The sequence below is a fragment of the Athalia rosae genome, chromosome 1, assembly GCF_917208135.1.
Source record: "Athalia rosae chromosome 1, iyAthRosa1.1, whole genome shotgun sequence".
Classification (NCBI taxonomy): domain Eukaryota; kingdom Metazoa; phylum Arthropoda; class Insecta; order Hymenoptera; family Athaliidae; genus Athalia; species Athalia rosae.
The window spans coordinates 1,672,145-1,688,054 of NC_064026.1; the positions used below are offsets into that span (position 1 = coordinate 1,672,145).

A 15,910-nucleotide genomic window follows, 5' to 3' on the forward strand; every position below is an offset into this window, starting at 1 on the left:
ATGTGAACCGCAACCTTTCAGTTACCCATTTATAATAATATCGGGGCATGAGATGATCGATGCGGGTGGAAGTCTAGAAATTTCTACAAAGCAACTTTCGCAAACAAAAAGCAGCCAATCCGTACCTACAACATGTATCAGATGTAGGAGACCAGATACATACCATATTTATATACATAAATAATGTGTATACGAAAGTGGTTAGTGTGGTACGAGCATAAAAGATGATTTTACATACATATATAGCTGATGTAGTCGGAGCATGGTTATATACATAAACTAGCAATTATTAAATAAAGTGTACAGGTATATAGCGAACGTTGTAGAATGTAGATTGCAGGGGTCTGCCGCGAGCTCTCCAGAGCTTGCGAATGAGTGGAGTATAATCTATCTATATACGTACATACATGCCTATATATTTCTCAGCCACGGTAACTCGACGCGTACAAACCGACTCATAACTATACAAACGCTAAATCTAGCTATCGATTTTACACGGTATATTTAGCCGGTACGTGTATCTGCCCTTCTACGTCTTTTGTATGCGTAAAAATAGGTGGAATTAACTCAACACGGACTGCGCCAGAAATCCAACCGAAGATCGTATTAATATATACTTTCTCGCAAAGATCGAAACAGCGTTGCATACGATCGCATAGGAGATCGCGATAGATTTTTCGACGATTGTTCTCATTTTTTTTTCACCATTTTCTATTTCCTCTACGTGGTACTCGGTGTCCGGGACACGAGTTGATTCGCTGATCGTGGTGGAACAGATTAGCATCTAACAGGGCTGGTTAACCGTTAACGATGGTTATTGGCTATTGAGGACATCCTTCGTAGAGTTCATCCAGCCGTCTAAATACCAGGTACAGTTTTTTATTCATTCATTTTTTTCTTTTTTTTTTTCATTTTATACATTTCGATTGTAATAATCTAGAAAAACGAGCGTCTATGTATATCCGCGATTTTCTAAATTTCGCGATCTGTTAGTAGGTTGTCGATAATACCACATCAATATTAATGTTTGCCATCGGAATTGCGTGCGTAGAAGAGAAGTATGGAAAAGAAAAAAAACGAAAAAAACGAAGCGAAAAAAAGCAAATCTCGTGTTCCGCACATAATGCTGGATGTCGTCCCCGTCTCGATGAAACTTTCACTGTCAACGGCTGCATAAGTACATATGTATGTATATTATATACCTATTATACATATATTATATATTATATCGCTCTTCGTCGGGAGGAAATATAATCATCGCGACGATTTGTTCGAAAGGAGTGTGCCTGCGCGGTGTCATTTATTCGAATAGTGTATAAAAGGTGTACTATAAAATAATTTAACGGTTGACAGATGACAGCTTACTTTTCCACGTAACCGTGAGAGTGACCTAAACCTGACATCGAGAGTCGCTTATATATATATATATATATATCTATACGTATATATATATTCATGAAGTAGGTATATCCATTAAAGCAGAAGTGTTAGTTGTGCAAATATTTATGAATATATATATCGTTAAAATATACCGTGGAAGATATCGTAGCGATTTGTGCGTCGCGACCGTGGTAAAGAAAGTTTTTTTTTCCCTCCTAATTTTTGTTTCGTCATCTTTTCATTTCTCATTTGATCGCATAACATACGTTTGAGATTCGGGTTGAAAATTAGAAAAAAATCATTCCAAAACCAGATGGAATATTTTCGTTACACCACGGAATATCGTATGTGTATATAGGTTTAGAAGCGCCCGTTATACCGTAAACTTTCCACTGAAAATAATTCAAAGTCGTATATAACGTTGCAAAAGGAAGAGCGAGCCGGGATGAAGAATTTAAGGAATTTCTTTAACGCCCGGAACTATTTTGCCTGGTGAAAAATTGCTACCATTTATATTTTTACCTAGTGCGACCGGAGTGACGTAGAATAACGACTTTAAACTCTTCTTCGGATTTAGCTAAAGCTCATGGGGCGGTTATGTTCACTTTGTAGAGTGAAAGAAAAAGTGGGTAAAAAAAAGAGGATGGAATAGAAGAAAAAAAAAAAAGAAAAAAAATGAAGTAACGGACGGATTTGTATATACGGTATACGATAATAATAAAATACTCGAGTCTCTCCGAAGAACGTTATTATACCCGTAGGAAAGTCTTTCATCTTATATAGGTGCAGTAGGTATATACCTCGCGTACATCCTCGTCTATGGTAGGTATACCACCTCACCTCATCTACCCATACATTCGCGTACTTGCACACCTGATTCCGAACAAAGAGACGACTGGACGCTTTCAGAGGAGGCATTGATTCCGAGTCCCGGTGATTAATTGACCGAGTTCTATCGTTCGGGCTACCCGCACCTCCCCGCGAACGTATATACACTCGCTAATGACACTCCCCTCGCTCCCGACTGTGTAACACGTACGTATAAGAGGAGGAGGAAGAAAATGGAAAAAAATTTAAGGCCGAGTGTCTGACTCGCGTATCTCTGCAGGGGGGCGAAGCAGATTACGTGTTACATACGAGTGTATGTACCTATTTTGTCTTCGAACATTCGTTCGTGTGAGGCACGCATAGCGATAGTTTTTTAGGGTTTTTTTTTTACCTTTTTTTTTTTTATACGAGCTTCGTATTTCGCAGGCTTCGTATATATTTCTAGTTGGGCTTCGTTCGATACGATTATACCGTACACGTATGTATAAGAATACCGTGCATCGGCACGTATACAGTATATACGTACAAAGTTCGGTTATACATCTCCACAATTTTAGCTATCCGCTGGCTCCGCGACGTACATAATATAAATTTATATACCTCACGTACACCGAAATTATAATGGTTTCCTTAATTAATGAAGGCGCCTAATGAAATTTCGACCCTATATCCCCGTACAGTATACAACGACGAGGTACACACCCGTCAGCTCGGGTTAGCGGCATCATCGCGCTTCTCTTGACTAAATTACAAAACACGTGCGAACGAAAGCGGAAAATCGCTGGGGGACCGACCGAAGGAGCGTCCGACAATTTTGGGGGTTGAAAGTTACCGATTCGCTGTACAAAACCAAACGTGAAAATGAAAATAATAGAGAAGGGGGGAGAAAAAAAAAAACACGCGAAAATTTGGTAAATATAAAAGTGAAGAGAGCTTCGAAACTCGAGTTGCGGAAAAATTCCGCACATTCACGGACATTCTTTCGTACAGTGTATACCGTGCAAACGGTAGGTAGATAGTAGGTAAGTACATGGAAGGTATGTACGTACCTACGCTGCGAGAGCGAGCACATACCTCGACGCTGCACAAGCCGACCTTCGGATCAATATTACAGGTGGAGAGAAGAGAAGAAAAGAGAACAGAGCGAAGAGCAAAGAGAGTAGTGGAGAGAAGAGAAGCGAAGAGAAGAGAGAGGCGGCGGGTTCGTCGTGGTCGCGTAGGGCGGTAGGAGGTTTAAGGGTAGCGAAAGAGCCAGCGAAAGAGGAGGAGTTGATCTCGCGCGGGGGTTGAATTTCGTTGCGGGTATGTGACCGCATACGTTTACCCTACGGTAGAACGTGTACGGCCGTTGAACGGATCACGGTCGAATTAGGTTATGCCTGTGGTCATATACGTACAGGTGTGCGGGGTATACGTGTACGTTGTACCGACAATTTAAGTGCCCGGAAGAATAGAAAAAAAAAAAGAAAAAAAGGAATTTGTAAAAATAGCGCGGTACATATAAAGCCGGTTATATCTCACTCGCGTAATCTATATCGCGAGCGCATACGTATGTACATATGTATATAGTTGGGAGTTGCAGAGCTTAAGCTGCGTGGCTGTTCGCAGTACCCGGGGTGGGATAAACTGTACTAGTGTAAGGTACACCTGCGACTAGACCAGAACGCGTTGTGCGTGCAACCAAGACGTCGCGTATATCAAATTCGTGATACCGCGAGCAACGCCTCAGATGCAGAGATAACGGTTGCATGGAACTCGAAGTTTGAAAAATTCGAACTTTTTTTTTCACCCTACACTCTTTTTGCACCGACGCAGATATTCCGACGGTTTCTGAGGGCGCGTTTGCGCTAAACGATTCCGAAAATCGCGAATAACTCAACGAGTCACGTCGAGGTTTCCGTAACGCACCCGTGCAAAGTTGATAAAAAAAATAAAAATAAAAATAAACTGCGAGGCAGTTTCGGTTGATTCAAGTGAGACGTTCGTCGTACGAGACGACCGTGGGGATCGCTCGGCGAGCTTCTCGTTTTACGGTGTAGCGCATGGAACTAATACAATAACCATATATATATGAGGAAAAAAAAAGGAAGAGGTAAGAAAGAAAAAGCGAGACGGGTGGACGTGAACTGTGGAGATCCAGATCGAAAGAAGGGAAGGAAAAGAGAGAGAGAGAGAGAGAGAGAGAGAGCGAAGAAAAAAAGGAAATAAAAGGAGGCGTCGCCGGCCCCCGCGTTTCCTCCGAGCCGAGCGAAGGGTAAAGAAGTCTCTCTCCTGGCGCGTGCGCTGGTGGCAATAAGAGACGGAGGTAGGTAGGTAGGTAGGTAGGTAGGTAGGTAGAAGGTGGAAAAGAGACTTCGCCCTCTTACTCGTACAGAGTCGGTGGCCCTTCCGACGCGTGCGCCATTCCCTACCGTGAACCGTCCCGCGATCCCCGCAGCACTTGCCGAAGGGTGAATGCCCTGGGTCTCCGCGCGCGCGGCGGGAGGTACGAGATTGTAAGGTAAAGTGGAAGTAAAGGTAAGGTAAAGGTGGGTAACAGATATGGGTACACCACCGAGCTATATCGTCCCCGTAAAACTTGCACGAACAAACCATAATCACGCGGAGGGATCGTGAAACCACGTTGTGTTTTGGTATAGTGGAAGAGTGACGCCGTCGTACCCGCTGCGGGGTTAAAGCTGTAAAAGCCGCACCGCGCATGGGATATAATATAGTACTTATATTATACATCCCGATGTGGTATAATAGGAACTCAGAGGAAAAATGAAGAAAAAAAATAAAATAAAGAAAAAAAAAACACACATTTATTATTACGATGATAACAATTGATGGATGCACGCGCGTCACGACTCCGTACTATACCTACTTTGTATACACATTAAACTGCATGATATGTATACGGGACGAATAAACACCGTGAGAATCCCAGAGGCTTCTTTTCAACGCGATTGACAAGCAAGTTTTCCTGAGAGGCCACGGGGGCACTTTCTTCCGTTAATTAGAATCGCGTCGCTCCTTCTTCTCGCCTGCAGTATAACGTGGAAAATAAGGGATAACGTGGGAAGGGTGTGAAAAGTCAAAAGTTACTTTTCAATATAAAAACTTTACCTTGATCCAATTTAAATACGGGCTTATTAGGATCATCCGCGATTGCAGCGGTAGTCTTAACGATCTTCCCAAGAAATTTAATAACGGCGTAAGTTTCCTTTCACGTCTCCTTTTTGTCTCCTTATTCCCCGAGGAGACACACGGAAAGAGCGAAAACGAAGTCCTTTGCCGAGATACCCGTATCCGTATATAACGAGGTACCTACACCGCACCCTGGTCCAGGACACATCCTTTCTCCAGAAAGTTTGAAAGCGACGTTTTCCGAGGTTTGAATGAACGGGACGTTATATAGCGCGTACATGTACCGGCGCAGGGTCGAAAGCCCGAAGCTTGAAAGCGGAGATCCTTCGGCCCCGCATGTCCCGAGCCCGTAGGACTCCAGGCTCCTTATTCCTGCAGCGACTGATTTAATTTCAGATAAGCCGCTCGTCCGGGCCCCCGAGCCGAGGCTTAAGACCGAGTTAAAGGATTGACTTCTCAATCGGAATTGACGCAACCTAGTCAGAAGGAACTTACATCCCCGAAGGATCGACCGAAATCTAACCCAATTTCACACGATCCCCTCCCCCCCCCCCCCCCCCGTCAACGACGCCTCTGGCAAAAAATACCTAGTTTTCGATCTTCGCTTCGCGAAAAATGTAGGAAATAAATAAATGAAAAAAGTATCGGGGACCGTGACGGGGTAAAACCGCGCGGAGTAGAGAATACGGAAGACCATGGTTTTAATTTTATACCCGTAACGCGATGATATATTAAGGTGTAGCAGCTTGGAGGAAAAGTATCGGGAAATTTTTTATATATATACATTATATAAGAAAGATAAAACTTTTTGCGATGTGCGGTACCGTTCCGCAGAACTAAGCAGGGCTCCGAAAGACATGAAACGTTGATCTTGATAAACGACCCCCTGCGCTTCTGTGCAGTCTAAGAAGAGTTAGCTATGTGGTACATATATATACACACGTGGTACATAGGTGTACGTAGGACACAGTCCGAGTCCCCACGTGCACACGACTCGGTGCAACGGCGGAACGATACCGACCTCGCGTGTTCAGGTGCGGAGTGAAGTTCGCACACACACGTATGTACGTAGGTGCCTACCAATACCAGATATCGCAGCACGGATAAAGCGTAAATAGCTAACACCCCTAAGGTGCGCAAAGTCCTGGAGCATGGCGTGTGGAATATCATAAGAGGATATCTTTCGACGCGGTACGCTTATACGTACGTACCTAGACCCGAGGTACGTGGAGTTGCGGGAAATAACGAGCATGCGGCGTCCAGCGATGAAAATTTCATGTAAATCAACCGCCGGGCTACGTAGAATAAATTTTCACCAAATATTTTCATACGGTCGTCAAAGAGGCGAACGCGCATCGAAAGAGGTCCTCGGAATAATGGAAAATTTTTTCCGCAACGTACTCGTAGCAACGCTATAGAAAATACGGACAACACGAGTTCGCGTATTGGGCAAGTCTGAATATACATATATCACCGCGGCCGTCATCGTCGTCAACCAGCGGCGGCGGGAAATTAGCGGATTAATTGCATCTCGAGAGACGCGTGAGGTACGTGAGAAACGGAGACGTCTCGAGTGCTTCCTCGTACGTGACTCGTTGACGAACGCCGGTAGCTAGAAGTTGAGTACAGCGGAGCCGGTTGAACTTATACGGAGCCGCAAGCTCGAAACCTCCTCGCGCGTACACGCGAAACTCACCGGCTTTTCGGAAAACTCAATTGCGTTACAATTCGCGTTGAATCCCCGGCGCGATGCAATTAAACGTGTAAGCGCGCGTTATTAATTTCTCACCGACTGGCGGGAGCAAAAAATAAAAAAAAAAGGCGCTCCGACTGTTCGCGGTAAATCGGGCGATGTTTAATTCGAGTAGATTTTGTGACCCACATTACCCTCTCGCGGAGTTTACAGAAGTTAACCTTTTGACCTCTTGACCTCCGAGCCCGTTCGGCACTCGACCTCCGGGCGGATAAAAAGGGATGATGTAATAAAGGGTGAACGGAGAGGTGGGATTGCGGGGAATAAAAGGAATGAAATTAGGTGTAAATAAAATAAAGAGAATAGAGGAGAAAGAGCGGGCAGGAGGAGGAATAAGAAAAGGAGGAAGAGGAGGTGGAGGATGAGGAGGAGGAGCTGAGAAAAAGGGCGGATGCTTTGAACGGGTTTAAATACTGTATTTCGTGGAAATTTTTTAACACGGCAATTTCAGTAATTTTCACATCTGAAATACGCGCACTCGAGAAAGGGGCGCGCCCCTTGAGACGGGTGAGCGAGCGAACGAGCGAGCGAGCGTTCGTTAAATTCGCACCACCATCCACCGCGGTTTCTATGCTTGCCGCGTAATAAGTACATAATTACGAATTTTTTCATAATTTACGCAACGCCTAAGCCGCCGGCACCGTCAACGGCATCACCGACGGCGGTGCAGGCGGCATAAGCAGGAAATGCGAAAGGAGAAACAAGAAACGGGAAACGAGAAACGAGAAACGAGAAACGAGAAACGAGAAACGGGAAACGTGTGCGACGAGAGGCAAAATATACATCGCAGGTATACCGAGCATTTATGTACGTATACGTATGTACGAAACCTTATGTACGGAACCTGAGATAATCACGTTAATATTTTAATTACAAGTTTCCCGATAATAATTATTAATAAACGTCAAATTCCCAAAGTATACACCGCAAGAGTCGAGCGCAGCAGCAGCACCAGCAGCAGCTTCTTTTTCATCCTCATCGCTCGCGCGACATGTTCGTAATTTTCTAATTATTTTTCATCCTTCCATCCGTCGTTGATCGCACGACATTAACCACTGTAACCGCACCACCGCGGCAAATCCATCGATTACCCAATTAATTGATTGATTAATTAATTAACCGAGTAATTAAAATCATAGCTGAGAATCGGCGCACCCTCCTACCTACCTACCTACCTACCTACCTACCTTACAAACTGGCGACGAACGTCGGTCGTTAAAAATTGAAAATTAATATCTCGTAGAAAAATGATGATTTGTGTGGCGTGCGTCGGCGATATAAAAGCGGCCGGCGTTGAGCTTTCGAAAAAAGGGTGAAGCGGAGAAATGTCAAGTATTTTTGCGGAAAAAAATTGCGCGGAGGTGTGTACGGTAGGTACGTCGCGCGTCTTCTGAATCTCGTCGCATATCGCGTGTATACTACACAACTAACGTATATGACATTAAATCGGGATACGGTATTCATTGGTGTCACTTTCTACCTGGCGGTTGATCCGGCGGCCGCCTTCGCCCGCGGCACACATATCCACCGCGTTCCCCTCAACCCCCCCCCCCGATCTCGTAGCGTTAGTCGACGGCAGCGGCAACGTGATTACTTTTCACCCGACAATAAATTTCCACGTCATAACCGTACGGATAATTCGAGTGTCTCGCGCGGGATTAATTCAGCGCGTCAATTCCCCGCAGTCGTAAAGACGATTACGAGGATCGTTGATGGCATTTGTGACTATAAATTCACGAGGACGAGGAAACAACGTTCCTCGAACCGATAGTCTTCCAGATCGGAGACTCCGAACTGACGATAAATATCGCCGGTCGGAGAATTCGTCGACTGTTCGAAAGAAACTTTGGCTAAATAGGCGGTAAGAACTCGAAAGAATCTCAAGCGCAGCTGATGTGTATTGTAGTTGGCCGTTTCTATTAATACCACAGATCCCGTGAGTACGAGAGACGTACAGCGGAATGCCTAAAACTCGCGCATATAGGCGGACCGCGCGACCTGTTCCATCCGCAAATGAGCCGTGCATAAATCGCGCGTACGTCATACAACGACGGATCGAAAACTACAGACGGGTGTACCGCGGGGTATCGCAGTACAGCGAACGCGGCGGCAAATTTTCACTACTAAGTTACTTTTCCATGATTTTACGATGCCGTAAAACGAATATCGTTGCCAACGGATACCTACGAGCGACTATCCTTCACCTCCCGCGTTTCAAATGGCAACTCCCCGTATAAGCGTAACCCGAGCTATTGCCCCGCATTACCGTTACAAGCGCATCGTCGATTCCGCCGTGAGTAAATTTGAATCGGAGAACGGAAAAAAATCGGGCGAAATCGAAAGGAAACGAGAACATGCGAGCGCCACTCCGTATTTATAATATATACGATGAAATTCGAATTCTTATCGATGGGTATCGGAAACGAACGATTCATCAACGCGACTCGATTTTTCAGACGAACCTTTTAGTTGTACAAATAATCGAATCACTCCTAACAACGGAGGTAGGTGTACGTAGATACGAGGTAGTTACATAAGCCGCAACTAGCGTTGGCGCATCCTCGAGTCGAGTCAAACTCGCTTATTTTTAGACCATCGGATCGCCGCGTGACGGTACGGTATATATATGTACGTATACGCACACACACACACATGTACGCGAGAGCATATACAATACCAGCGCATATACGAGCTCAAAGTACAGCAGGCGCATCGGTAGGTACAAATGGCGTCCTGGAAACTTAAAACCGGATATTCTACGGCTCCTCAAGGATCTCCGTTCCCCCCCGGACGAGACGCGAGGATTAAGGATTGGAAAACTCCCGCGGATCGAGCTCCGCGCACACGTATCCGCACGCACGTCGATTCGCACGGTTTACAATACGGATACACACGTGATACCTACACGGTAAGAATGCGGTTGACCCGTATTAACGAGAGGAATATCGCGAGAGCCACCGTATCGGCTTTGAACGTATATTCGCGTTGCACCGAACGCACCTACCCTCCGCCACACCCACACTTTATAATATAAACGGGCTACCGATCGCGCGCCGCGTATCGTCATGCAGAAGTCGTTCGTCGATCGAATGCAACCGCGTAAAGAAGAGAAACGGAATACAAAAAAAAAAACAAAGGAGGTAAGAAGTGACGAGAATCGAGTCAATCGTGATTAAAGTTATTCAGACGCTATACATTGCACGTGTATTTCTTAATCCTGATCCGACCTTTAGCCGATTACGTACTTATGAAATATTAAGCGAAGGAAAACAGAGTCGGCTGCATCGGTGTGAGAATCAGCATCACGTTGGCATGTAGAATTAGGAACGCGCGAACGACCGCTCGAACTAAATCGAGTAACGAAAGACCGACCACGTGCAGTGTGTTCTTTGTGTATCCTCTGTGTTACGTGTACGTACAGTATACGTGTAAAGAGATATATATTCGTCGGTGTATTTTTGAATTTTCGGTGTAACAGCGCCAAGTATAGACGGATTCGCATAAAATACGACTCTGCACGCGCGAATGACACGTACCTACCTACCTACCTACCTACCTACCTACGCTAATTTATATCACGTATCCAACAGGATTGCGAATGGGAAGAAGTTTCGATTGTACGTATATACACAACGTGGTTAAAATATGTAAAAGTCGCGTTCGAAAATCGGCGACGATCACCTCGAAATTATTTTCAACCAACAAATGAATAATTAACATACAGTGGAAAAAAATATTAGAAAACAACAATAACGCTGGTAGTAGTATATGTACGTTTATCTCTTGAAATTATTAAACTTTCACGCGGTGACAATATACCAAATGATTATTATTAACGTCATTATTATTCCATTATCATTGTTGTTATCGAATGACTGTGTACCTCTATCGAGCTTACGGTACACGTGTAACGCTAGGAATGATGTCGGTGCTTATTTAAAATGGACACTAATCAGGCAATTATAAGTTGACTTTGAGAAAGTAATCCGTATATACACACGCGCGCTTTATGAGGTATACACGCGTATATGTATAATTAATTGTCCGTACTCGGCGCTGTCTGTATTCCTGAATATTTCCAGCGCGCAGCTGTGGTTGCGACGCTGTAATGAAATAAAAATTGAACAAAACGAGGTAAAACAAACACCGCGAATATATATGAGAAAACAAAAAAAAAAAAAAAATATATATCATTCTCCCCTCCCACCGGTGGACGCGCGGTTTGTAAATGTGAAATTAATTAGATATACGTAGTAAAAAGACCTCACACGACGTCTATATGTTCTACGTACGTACGTATACGCGTGGCGTTAACAACATTCGCGATATAAGGCTTGCATTTCCATAGGTAAAACTTAGTCTACTCGTACATTGGAGTACAGCTCTATTGTATGCGCGAAGGTACATGTATATATATATTCCTGACATTGACCAACTTGACATTCTCGTGATATTATACGCGTTACACGACGTCAACGACGATCTACAACAGCACGGGAAAACGACTCCGACGATCGAAAATTCGGTTTCAGGGACTACGTTTAAAATGTAACTATCGTTGAATACGGTCAACGGACGGGTAGATGACCGTCGTTTTTTCACGCCAGCTACTGGGCTCCGCGAGTCAGTTACGGGAAAAATGAGATCTGCTGCGACCATTGCGCGCTCGAATCGAGCATTTTTTTCCTGTTTCGTTTTCTAATTCCCTCATAGAGATTACCGCGCTAAATAATATCATGCACGTCGACAGACAGCCTTGAAAATTTTTTCACAACCTTCGACAGCCGCGTGCAGATACAACATTGAATTATAACGATCGAGTGGCATGAATTTCTTTAAACGGGTAATTGTTCTTTCGTCTATTTATATGACTGCAGGACCGAATGTCATTGAATATGTGAAACAATCCATAATTATTCGACGGACGATCATCACCGATAAAATCGCAACTTTGAAACTGCATAGGTTGCTCGCGTAGAATCACTGCGTAGCGGACTTTTAAAATAATTTTTATCACATCAATAAAACCGGTTTCTAATTCCCCCACTTCGGAAAAAGAAGTAAATTAAATAATCAATTAACGGATGAAAACTGATGAATCTTTGGACTGGAAATGAAACGCCCTATCGAATTTCAAGCGTGTAACGCGGGCGTATGTATAAAAATTGAATAATCGTCACGAAGTCAATTATTATTTTCTCTATATATATAATTGTACGACGTTAATCTACTCTGAAAAATTGAAATGTCAGATCGAAAACTGAAACTAAAAATTTTGTAAAATAACGTTCAATTTTGTACGATTCTCGGGAACTTTATACATCATCTTTTTCAAGTTTGACGCGTACGGTGAATACAGACATATGTGTGTATACACACATTACACGGGCTGCCGAAACCGCGTATCAAGTAAGAGGTTATCGACCCAAAAGTACGCATATAATTAACACCCGAACCTCCACCACCTATTAGTTGACCAGTTATTGTCAGTCTAGTTTACTCGAATATTATTCATCGAATACTCTCCGAGCAATATACGAACAGCGAAATTCCGGCAGATCCAGGTGTCGCGAGAAAACGGTATCGTATTAATATACACAACGCGATGAAAAGATGAACTGAAAATCACCGGGGATACGATAAATAAAACTCGACAATAGCCGGTGCAAGTGGGCAATCTCGACGTCGAATTCTGCGCTTACGTATATCGCCACGCAATACATTAATCACGTCGCGTAACGACGTCACGATCACAATGATAAAGGAGTCGGGGGGCAGGGGGGACGGGGGTCGTACCGTAGAGGGGGGGAAGAGATTCGTCGCGACGTCTTTTGAAAATCTATATATACCCGTCGGCCGTCGCAAAAGGTGAAAAGCAGCGATCGTGAAAGGCAACGTGACGACGACGACGTGCGACGACGGAGACGTCGCTTCGTTGAATACCGACTTATTCGGGAGACAAAAAGCCGAAAATTGTACACCTACGTGTACGCTGCGCACGTTTACATATAAATATACCTATACGGTTATGGTACATACGTATAACGTACAAAGGTATACGGGGGTATTGGATATCGAATATAATACCGAGAGGTCAAGGGCCAGGATATATATATTACACAGCTATAGCGTCGGAGAACCGCGGAAGAGCCGCGCGAGTTCGATCGATATCGATCTATATACGGATATTTGCGTTGGTCGGAAGGGATTCGAACCAATTTCAATCGTTGAGATTCCGGAAAAAAGTTTCATTTCACTCGAACGACGCGAACCGCGTTGTATGCAGGTTCCGCGTAGAGAAGAAGCCGCCCGGGGAGAGCGTCGAGAGAAACCGAGTTCGGTATTATTATAAGCTCTTCACGTCTACCAAAGTAAGCAGGAAGGGAGGCCGAACCGTGATATCGCTAGGATCTTTTAACGCGTTCAAAAAAAAAGAACGGTATTCGCAGAGAAAGAGAGAGAAGAAGAAAAAAAATACCCCAAATTCGGCTGCGGTGGCGCCAGTGATTTTTTAACGTATGAAAATGTCGAATTTTTGTTTATTTATTGCTGCAGGGGATCCGAAGTTGATACAAATTGGTATTAATTACGACGCAAAATGCTAATTATTTCCTTGGATATTTTTCGTTAAATTTATACGTCAATTTTAATTGAACAGGATTTATAACTTCGGCAGGACGTATATACTACGGGCAGAACGATAAGCGTGTGCGAATGCAGGAAAAAAAAAAACAAAAAAAAATTATGCGTATTAATTATTTTAAATGGAAGTAGCTATAATTAATTACCGACGCCAAATATATCGTGGATTTAATGTACAGGTAAAGAGCAGAAAAAAAAAAAAAAAAAAGAAAAAGAGGGAGAAGGAGAAAGAGAAAGAGCAGCTCAGGACTTATTATAGGTACCGGAGCGGTGATGAATTACAACTCTATATATGCACATACGCATCTATTCTCTCCGATAAATCATCGTCTTCATAAATAAAATATTTTCAAACTCTAATTTTGCAACGATGATGTGTATTATACGAATAGAGTTGTAACTGTACATGAAAATTCAATTAGTCTGTAGCGCTCGGCTGTATAAAATGAAAAGTTGGCATTCGTCCTACCTAATTTTCATCTCATGATTCAACCTCCTATGCGATGCCTGAACAAATTCACCTCGAAGAAAAAGAACAATTTTCAAAACGGTAGAATAACGCAGTCCGCGCAATTTCATTTTCATTTTTCGTTCCAGAGTCTGAGAATAAAAAAAACAAAAAAAAAAAACAATCAAGAGAAGGCAAAGTAGCTGGTATTTCTCTAGATTTCCCTAGTGACATATCTACGGGACTCTGTTATTAATTATCGCAAGTTGAGTTTACCCCAACTCTGCTATTTCATATAAACTATGCTCTGAAATTTCTTTTATTTCCCTCGTTTTTCCCCAGATTCCCTTTCGCGCTGCACAATTATAAAATTATTCGCCCGTCTCATTTTCAATTGAAACATTTTTTTTCTTTTTTTTTTCTTTTGGTTTCATTTTCAATAAATGTGAATCAGGACGCATCGTAACGCGTACATCTGTCTACCTGTACTCGCGTATATTTAAAAGAAGACCATTATTCGTCACACGATTACGTAATGCGAAATTCTGCGATACGAATGACGAAAGTGAAGCTTCGAACTCATACTATACGTCCAAATGGAATTTCACAGATACGGACACGTACCGTGTATGCTACGACACGTTTTCACACTAGGTACAGACGCGTTTATAGTGCAACGTATCTTTTATTACGTGACACAAATAGTGAAAACAATTATTTTTACGTGACGATTAATTAATCGGGTATATGCGTACGTCCCATGTACATGCATAACGAATCCTATACATCTCTCTAATCATCGTCGTACGACAATAGAGATAACAATTCGGCCTTTGTCTCGTCATTGATCGATATGCAAATTGCCGAACGAACACGTTGTTTTAACACAATGTTTAGATAAACGCATGTACAGAGCAATAAACAGTAAATATGTACGTAAATCTTACTATTTCCTTGACAATTTTCTTCATTTTCTTCTTTTTCATTTATTTTCGCGCGAGGCGTTTGTACACGTATATAGGTATGTACACGTATGTGTGTGAAAATTGCAACAGTATAAGGTCAACATCAAAGTCCGTAGTCTGTGATACTGTAACGCTTGAAAATATTAAAAACAATAAAAAAAAAAATAAAAAAAACCTCAACAAAAATAAATCTAAATAACAATAATGAAAAGAATAAATAAAAATAGATAAAGAGAGAGAATTACGAATGGAATATTTCGGAATCCGCGAAATCTTGTGCTACAGGCACTTTGTGTTCGATATACGGAATAGGGACACATATTTGTATAATAATGTGCATATTGTATGTATGTAGTATAAGTACAAAAATTTTCAAGATGATAATACAGCTGTAATGTATTATATTTATGTACATACAGCAGAACATGGATACCGTACGGAGGTATATGGTATAAGTTTTAACGACAGAAAGCAGCGGAGAGATCCGTACATTATATTCTTCGCAACTAGGTATATGAAAATATATATATGTATATATATAAAGGTACAGGTGTGTGTGTGTGTGTGTGTGTATTAGCTTCAAAGTTAATAATAATATGCGTCATTCGTGCCTACCGAAGCTTTGAGGGCAGTTAAACGTTTGTTTAATATCTACACAAATACTTGTGATGCACGGCATACACGCGTGCAATGCAAGTGAAAGCGGTCGAAGCTGTATTATTTGTACTACTATAATATACTGTCAATTGTTGTTGTTGTTTTTTT

General features: G+C 42.7%; 1 protein-coding gene across 1 annotated transcript in view; it reads right to left on the reverse strand.

The window, feature by feature from the left end:
• The window catches only part of LOC105693413 (cytoplasmic polyadenylation element-binding protein 2), a 91,228-nt gene that overhangs the window by 13,344 nt on the left and 61,974 nt on the right, over window positions 1-15,910 (reverse strand). The window lies entirely within an intron of this gene.